This window comes from Castanea sativa, chromosome 2 (genome assembly GCF_040712315.1).
Source record: "Castanea sativa cultivar Marrone di Chiusa Pesio chromosome 2, ASM4071231v1".
Classification (NCBI taxonomy): Eukaryota; Viridiplantae; Streptophyta; class Magnoliopsida; order Fagales; family Fagaceae; genus Castanea; species Castanea sativa.
This window is the reverse complement of record NC_134014.1, coordinates 3,801,813-3,811,025: the sequence shown is the minus strand read 5'-3', so window position 1 is coordinate 3,811,025 and position 9,213 is coordinate 3,801,813.

The following is a 9,213-nucleotide window of genomic DNA, read 5'->3' as shown; positions in this document are numbered from 1 at the left end:
TACATAAAGGTTCAAATCAGTTTAGAAACTCTATAACTTATTACCTGATAATTTATAAAACCATCAAATTTCTCTAAACCTAAATCAGCTTAACTCTCTAACTTATTAGACGTGGATTTATAAAACCATCAAATTTCTCTAAACTATTTTGATCCGATAAATGTTCATTTTCAAACTATCAAAATGAAAATTTTTCAATATAGAAAAAAAAAAAAAAAAAAAACTAAATCAAGCATGAATACAGTTCAAATTAAAAACTTTGATATATAAAGAATCGGAACGAAAATAATCAAAACTTGGATAGAACTTTCAAGTGCAAAAATGAAAATGAGAACCAAAATAGTAATATTTTAATTTTCCTTTCTTTTCTTTTTCTTTTTCTTTTCCGGTGAAACGTGTCGGGTGTAAACCGGCCACATTATATTTTTCCGGGTTTTGAAACACTGCGCAGTGCGCACCAATCCCTTATTTGATGAATGGGCTAACGTGCGCTCCGGCCGGAAAGTGCGGAAATGGAGTAGAATCAGCTAACGTGCGCCCGATTGGTGAGTGGGGTGTGGACCAAGGGTGGGGTCTGGGCCCACGATAATTTTTTTTAGGTCCACTTCGTTGCACGTTTGCTTTGGTTTGCGTTAGAGTAACTATAGGCCAATCTTGGTGGCCTACCATAATGTATAATCGTGCCGACAAGTAGGAAATTAGATTGATTTGGATGGGTTGGGGTCGGGTTTATTTGAACAACTCATTTTTTTGTCTGATAATAATTGGTCCATGTCATGGATACAAATTTTTTTTCCCAATTAATACAATTTGTTATAATTAGAGAAATATCACTTTTATCTAAATTCATATTAATATCATTTTTGTTATCAAAATTAGATTGTTTGTGTAGAAAAATTTAAAGAGTCATATAGACATATACTTTGGTAGAACTAGGGGTGTGCTCGGTTCGATTCGGTCGGTTTTGTATGTGTATGGACAACTAAAACCGAATATTTCGGTTTGTGAAATTCTCAACCAAAATGGTTGGAAATCAATCGGTTTCTGTAGTATTTCGGTTTCAGTCGGTTTCGGTCGATTTTCGGTTTTCCAAAGAGAGGGTTATTGAGATTTTCAAGACCCTAACTTTAATCACATAAAAAAAAAAAAAAAAAAAAAGCAATTGAGCAATTGAACAAAGCTAATGAACGAAGTTGATACAAAGCGATAGAGAAAGTCAGAAAGAAAAGAGAAGAGAGAGAAAGAAAAAAAGAAGAAGCATACTGTGAGAAAAGAAGGAAGATGATTGTGTCATGGGGAGGCCAGTGTGGGGAGGCCAGCGTGTGGAGGCCGGTGTGCAGAGGCCGATGGCAAAAAGAAGATTTGGAGTGACTGTGGAGTCTGGTGTATGAGAGTGACTGTGGAGGCTGTGTTTGTGCGTGAGAGTGAGAATGAGATGAGAGTGACTAACGTGTACTAGTGTTTTTAACTTTTTGTTTTAGTTTAATTAGTTTACCTAATTAATTTAAGTTTAATTAGATATTTAATTAGTTTAATGGGTTAATGGGCTTGATTATTTGCAAGGCCGGAGGCCTAATGCATTAATGTATTTGAAAGACCTATTTCGATTGCAGGTTGCCCAATATATTTGCAAGGCCGACCCAATGTGATTTTATATTTTATATATATATATATATAATATTATAATATAAAATATATTATATATTATTCGGTTTGGTTTCAACCGGTTCCATGCATACATACTAGAAACCGAAACTGAAATTGAAACTTTCAGTTTTTGAGAAAAAACCAAAACCGAACCGCATCGCACTAAAACCGAACCGAAATTTTGGACACAATTCAGCTGGTTTCATTCGGTGTTTTTGGTTCTTCGGTTTTATGCACGCCCTTAGGTAGAATGGATCATGCACTTGTTGAATTTTGCTATTTGTTTACTTTACAAACTCATTATCATGGTCTCTCCACCTTTTGAGTATATTCCACGCTTCAAATTCTAGGCACTATTAATCGTGTCCCTAAAGAGAGATTGTCTATTTGAGAAAGTACTCACAAAAATTATAAATATGTTCTTTTTTCTCTAGTCTAGCATAATTTGACTATTATAGGAGTTTTTTGATATAAGTAGATATAAACCTACTATTAGAATAGTGGACCCTAAAAACACTCAACCATTCAACTTAAGTCACTCCACTAATAATCTTTTTTTTTTTAAGGCTACTCTACTAATATTCTTGACAACTCATAAACACTAAACTAATCATCTTAAATAAGTCCACTAATAATCTTGACAACTCGTCAAGGATCAGTTTAAATTTAAACTCATCAAGTCCACTTAACAAATAATCCATGTGGACAATATATGGCCATAGGTTATGGGTTAGGTCAAATCATACCTCATTACTAACGGTCTAAAGTTTTGTAGTTTTGAATCTTCACTAAAACAAACATTTTATCATGGATTTCATCTACTTTTTTTTTAAAGAGTTTTAGCATATGACATCCGTTCTTGATGAGAGTCTTTTATCATCAGACCAAGACACCAATCAATTTTTGACGTAGGCAGGGATTGAACCCCAGATCTCTTATTCAACCATTAGGAATTTTACCAGTTGAGCTAATTAAAACCCAACGATTTGAATTTGATCTACTTTTAAAATGAGATTTCCTCCTTTGCTCAATTGTTGTAAGTTGTAACAATTATTATTAAAAAAAAGGGTTGGTAATTTATTTAGAAATTTTGTTGACTTGAGAATATTGAGGTGACTAATTGTGGGCACAAAGCTCATCAATTAGCACCAACCAACCCAACTAACAGACTCATGCACGTGACGTGAAGACATGAGGACGTGATTTTACACAAATTGTGATTATAAGGTCCTTCCAAAATCACATGCGTAAGTTAAGGTGCACATATTATATATCTGATTGGAAAAGAGATCTGGGCCCGCACTATTTTTTGATTTTTTGACAGTATGAATAAAAATATGCATTAGAATAGAGAATGCAGGTCCGCTACTGTCAATGTCTAGAAAGAATCAAGATGTTATCGTTTTGCAAGCCAGCCATTAGGACTAGAGAATCCTATGAAGCAAGATTTCAAAACTAGGGTATATATGTATGGGCCAGTCAAGAAGTTCAGCCCTATATATTTATTGAGCAGTGTCACAGTAACATCACACTTGCATTCCGTTGGGCTTCTAAGTAGAATGTACTTCAGTTTAGGTCCATAATGGGATTTTTATTGTAGGAGCAGACTATTATTTTCATATGAATGCACCAATTTTTCTTCATTATTTACATTCAAAATTGAAACAAAAGTTATATGTCCACAAATGTTCTCGCTATCACTTCTTTTATCTTTCTATTACATCACTTCTTTTATCTTTCTATTACAGAAGGTGCAAGTAGAGTGAATGTGGCAACTCAATATGCAGCTTCTGGGAAGGATCTTCAAGAAATGCATGCTTTTGTTTTTGAGCTCATCAGTTTTTGTGTGCTCAGTGAGCTCACAATAATGTTTATTAATTACTCTTGTGACTTCTACGTGATGTGAAGCCAGTGACGGCTCCAGAAATTTTTCTCAGGGTAGTTCTTAAGAAATATAAATTACACAATCTAATAAAAAAAAGAAATTCATATATTGACAACAACAACAATAAACTATTTGTCCATATATGAATTTCTCTTTTTATTAGATTGTGTAATCTTGCAAAGGAAATGAATCTTAGGTACATGATTTTCTTATCAAATATTTGTCCATAATTCTAGCAAAAGAATAAAAATAATCTATAAGTTCATTTGAAATATTAATAAAACCATTCATTACTGTTATTTAGTTGTTTCATTAATTTGTTTGTCTTTTATAAACTATAATTTGTTATATTGTTATTTCATTAATTATGAAATTATTAATTGTTTTTTAGCCTAACATAATTTAATTTGTTTGTCTTTTATAATGTATTGGTTAATTAAATTATTAATTTTTGTTTATTAGTTGCTTCATTCAATTAATTATTGGCTAATTAAATTATTGTTTATTAGTTGCACTAGCACACACACCCCATGTGCATTTACTTCCCCCAATTCAAATATCCCACCCCGGCCCCATGCCCCCATCCACCCCTACTCAATAGACAAGCCCCACGGCCCCCAATCACAAGAACCAATCAGATAAATTCACAATCACAAATCACAATACACTAAAAGACAATTAATCGTATCTCACCAACACTAACACCAACACCAACGGATAAAGTCAAAAACAGGGGAAAATATTAATAAAGTTATAAAGTAAAACTAAGCAATCAGTCAATCACAATTCAAAGATAATCAGATAAAGTCTCAAAGCGAGAGAGAGACTCTCATTTGCTTTCAATCTTCAGATAAAGAGAGAGAGAGACCGAGAGTCTCAGACCATTGTCACCACTCACCACCGTATATGTAAGAGAGAAACCCATTAACCCGTATATGTAAGAGAGAAAAAGATGAAATACCTTGAGGTTGAGAGAGAAGGGAGGCCTGAGGCTGAGCTGAAGGGTGGCGCCATCAGGTCGCACGTCGAGGCGTGATCGATCTCCGATCTCCGATGCCTGATCTAGAGCTTGAGTTTGAGGCCCGATGTGATGACCGATGTGCTCTGGAGTTCGCGTCGTCCGTTGGTTGTTGTCGTTGAAGACTGATGAGGTTTTTTTTCTTTAGGTTAGGTTTCTGATTTCAGTTTTTGCTTTACTTGATGAATTGGCGGACGTGTATATTGGGTTTTGGTTTTTTTTTTTTTTTTTTTTTGAGAATTTGTGGGTTTGCTACCATCTGTAATTTGTTGGGTTTGCTTTACCTTGTTTTTTTTCTTTAGATTGGGTTTGCTTTAATGTTTGTTGTTTAGGATTGATGTTGGGCTTTTTTTGCCTAGTGGGCTTACTTTGTTACAAATTTTTTTTTTTTTTTTTTCAGATTTTAGTTCTAAAAAAATTTTGGGCTTTTTTTTTTTTTGCTTGAAAGTAGAACAAATAAAAAAAATTTATTTGAGAGTGTTCCTAATTTTTTTTAAGGGTAAACAAATAACAAATTTAAACTATTATATATATTTTTTTATTTCAGGTCAAGGTGTTATTGAGAACACCTTGGACAGAACGTGGCACCGCCACTGTGTGTGAAGCATTAACCTTAAAAGGCTACCTCTTTTTTGGTTTTGCTGAATATTAAAAGGCTACCATTGATTGTTTCTTAACCTTAAAAACTGATTTCTAATTAATTTTTTTAGATTGCTCTATAGTCATCTCACTTTGATGGATACATTTTTTGTTTTGGTGCAACTGTTCACCGAGATGCTTTGAATGAGTGAATTAGTATGTGACTTACCAGTACATTCTGCCTTTTGCAATGAGTGTCGTACCAAATTAAACACAAATGAAAAGTGTTTTGTGCTTGGAGATTGTTTTCAGTTTTATGTTCTAATAATATTAAGATCCGGAGTAGATAAATATCATAAGTTCATAACCAATATGGCAAATTGTCTCATGACTGTAAATAAATCTTCGGAGATGGTTAACAAGTCCAACACTCTAAAGCATATGCTTATAATGTTGTAACTTGTAAGCAAGCATCACAATCCCCCCAGTCAGCTGTTTTATGTTGAAAGGTTTTTCATTTTTCGCTTTCTTTTCTTCTTTCTGAACTCTTTTCCTTTTGGCCAAACATCTAGTTAAACTTAATTAAATCAATGTCATCTGCTCTATGGCAATTGCCAAACAAGGTTCGGCAGCAGTTTTAAACTAGCCTTGATTCACTGATTTGTGATTATCATGAACAATTTCACACATGAATTCATTCAACATTTTAAAAAAAGAAAAAGAAAAAAGAACATAGCCTTCCTTTCTTAGACTAAATTAATATGCATGTCTAATTTTTTGACAAATTCAACTGGAATGGCCAGGTCGCAAGATTTTGAAAATCACACACCCCTCATGAGCTCTTTTATTCCCTTTACTAGGTTTCTTAGTTGTTGTTTGTTCAATTGCAGCCATTCTTAGCTGCTCTTGTGATGATCTATCATTATAATGTTGCCCTTGTCAGCACTTACAATTTTTCAGCATCTAGATTCTAGCATCCATTCATTTAGTCTAAATACATATATAATATTTTGTCTTAAGAAGTAAATCGTTTCCACAAACAACACCAGCTGATGACATAGTTGATTATATGGTAGACCGACCATATGAACACACTTGCCTGGCAATAGTATGGATGTAGCCTAAAAGCTCCAATGCTCAACTCAGAAAGGTTTGCAATAAGGATTTATTTACAGTCATGAGATGTAGAATTGTAGATGTAGGGACACGATTTTCAAACCAAGCCCAAAATTTACAGTCTCTTCTCCCAGTGAACCCAGTACAATCAATTTGTAGAGAGTGGATCAAAGAGCTAGGTTTTAGTGCATGGATAACAATTAATATGGTTTTGGATGATGGGCCAACAAGAATTGAACCCGGTTTATGCGAGAAAATTTGTCCCTGGCACAGTCCGAGGAGCTCTGTTCTAGTATATATTGAATGACAATGGTTATAGGAGTTATTGAGATTGCTACAGTGCTTTCTCTTCTCCTTTTTCCATCCCCTTTTCAGGAAGGGCTTCTTCCATTATATACTTCCTTTTGGATGATCTTAATCCTACACTTGTTGATCTTTTGAGCCACCACTTGAGCACTTATCCCATCAGACACCCTTTCTAACCTTCTGTGAGTTGTGGTTGCCGAGGTAGCACTGTTCAGGGGTCTTTTCCACATAAATGAGGTCAAAAAGTTAGCTGCATGGTATTCAATGCGGTGTAACAGCTTTCCCTTAAATATTTTTGAGTCTTTATCCCTATTGTACGTTCATGATGCTCGTTCTTGTCATTAGAACTTCCTAGAAGGTCACTTTGATAATTAGGATCTATACCCAATCCGTGTTTAGCTTATCCGAGGAGATATTCCTCCTCGGACTCGGACTACTCACGATCTCGGCCAAAGCCCCAGCCTCTTGACCGAAGCCCAAGACCCCACAGTAGATAACAGAATAGAGAAAGAGGAGATTTAAACCATAAACACGGGCACCATAAATAACACCAACGAATAAAGTCAAAAACAGTGGCAAATATTAATAAAGTTGTAAAGTAAAGCTAAGCAATCAGCCAATCACAGTTCAAAGAGAATTAGATAAAGTCTCAAAGCGAGAGAGAGACTCTCATTTGCTTTCAGTCTTCAGATAAAGAGAGAGAGACAGAGAGTCTCAGACCACTGTCACCACTCACCACTGTATATGTAAGAGAGAAATCCATTAACCCGTATATGTAACAGAGAAAAAGATGAAATACCTTGAGGTTGAGAGAGTAGAGAGGCCTGAGGTTGAGCTGAAGGGTGGCGCCGTCAGGCAACACGTTGAGGCGTGACCGATCTCCGATGCCCGATGTGCTCTGGAGCTCGTGTTGTCCGTTGGTTGTTGTCGTTAATGACTGATGAGGTTTTTTTTTTTTTTTTTAAGTTAGGTTTCTGATTTCAGTTTTTGCTTTACTTGATGAATCAGCGGATGCGTATATTGGGTTTTGGTTTTTTTTTTTTTTTGTTGTTGAGAATTTGTGGGTTTGCTACCATTTGTAATCTGTTGGATTTGCTTTACCTTGTTTTTTTCTTTAGATTGGGTTTGCTTTAATATTTGTTGTTTAGGATTGATGTTGGGCTTTTTTTTCCTGTTGGCTCTCTCTGTTACAAAAATACATATAATTTTTTTTTTCAGATTTTAGTTCAAAATTTTTTTGGGCTTTTTTTTTTTTGCTTGAAAGTAGAACAAATAAAAAAAATTTATTTGAGGGTGTTCCTAATTTTTTTTAAGGGTAAGCAAATAAAAATTTTAAATTATTATATATAATTTTTTTTTTAGGTCAGGTGTTCCTGAGAACACCTTGGACTGAACGTGGCACCACCACTGTGTGAAGCATTAACCTTAAAAGGCTACCTCTTTTCTTTTGTTTTGCTGAATCTTAAAAGGATACTATTGATTGTTTCTTAACCTTAAAAACTGATTTCTAATTAATTTTTATAGATTGCTCTATTGTGATCTCACTTTGATTGATACATTTTTTGTTTAGGTGCAACTGTTCACCGAGATGCTTTGAATGAGTGAATTAGTATGTGACTTAACAGTACATTCTGCCTTTTGCAATGAGTGTCGTACCAAGTTGAACACAAATGAAAAGTGCTTTGTGCTTGGAGATTGTTTTCAGTTTTATGGTCTAATAATATTAAGATCCGGAGTAGATAAATATCATATATAAGTTCATAACCAATATGGCAAATTGTCTCATGACTGTAAATAAATCCTCGGAGATGGTTGACAAGTCCAACACTCTAAAGCATATGCTTATGTTGTAACTTGTAAGCAAGCATCACAATCCTGAATCCCTCCAGTCAGCTGTTTTATGTTGAAAGGTTTTTCATTTTTCACTTTCTTTTCTTCTTTCTGATCTCTTTTCCTTTTGGCCAAGCATCTAGTTAAACTTAATTAAATCGATGTCATCTGCTCTATTGCAATTGCCAATCAAGGTTCGGCAGCAGTTTTAAACTAGTCTTGATTCACTGATTTGTGATTATCGTGAGCAATTTCACACATGAATTCATTCAACATTTAAAAAAAAAAAAAGGACATAGCCTTCCTTTCTTATACTAAATTAATGTGCATGTCTAATTTTTGACAAATTCAACTGGAATGGCCAGGTTGCAAGATTTGAAAATCACACACCCCTAATGAGCTCTTTTATTCCCTTTACTAGGTTTCTTAGTTGTTGTTTTGTTTGTTCAGTCGCTACGATTCTTAGCTGCTCTTGTGACGATCCACCAGTAATGTTGCCCTTGTCTGCACCTACAATTTTTCAGCATCTCGATTCTAACATCCATTCACTTGGTCTAAAAACATATAATCTTTTTTCTTAAGAAGTAAATCGTTTCCACAAACAACACCAGCTGATGACATAGTTGATTATATGGTAGATCTACCATATGAACACACTTGCCTGGCAATAGTATGGATCTAGCCTAAAAGCTCCAATGCTCAACTCTGAAAGGTTTGCAATAAGGAAAATTAAGTGTGGAAAAGATATCACAACTGTTCTTAGATGAAATTACCTCTTAAATAGGCTTGTTTATGGGCTGTATCTATTGTAGTTTAATAGGCTTTAAATAAG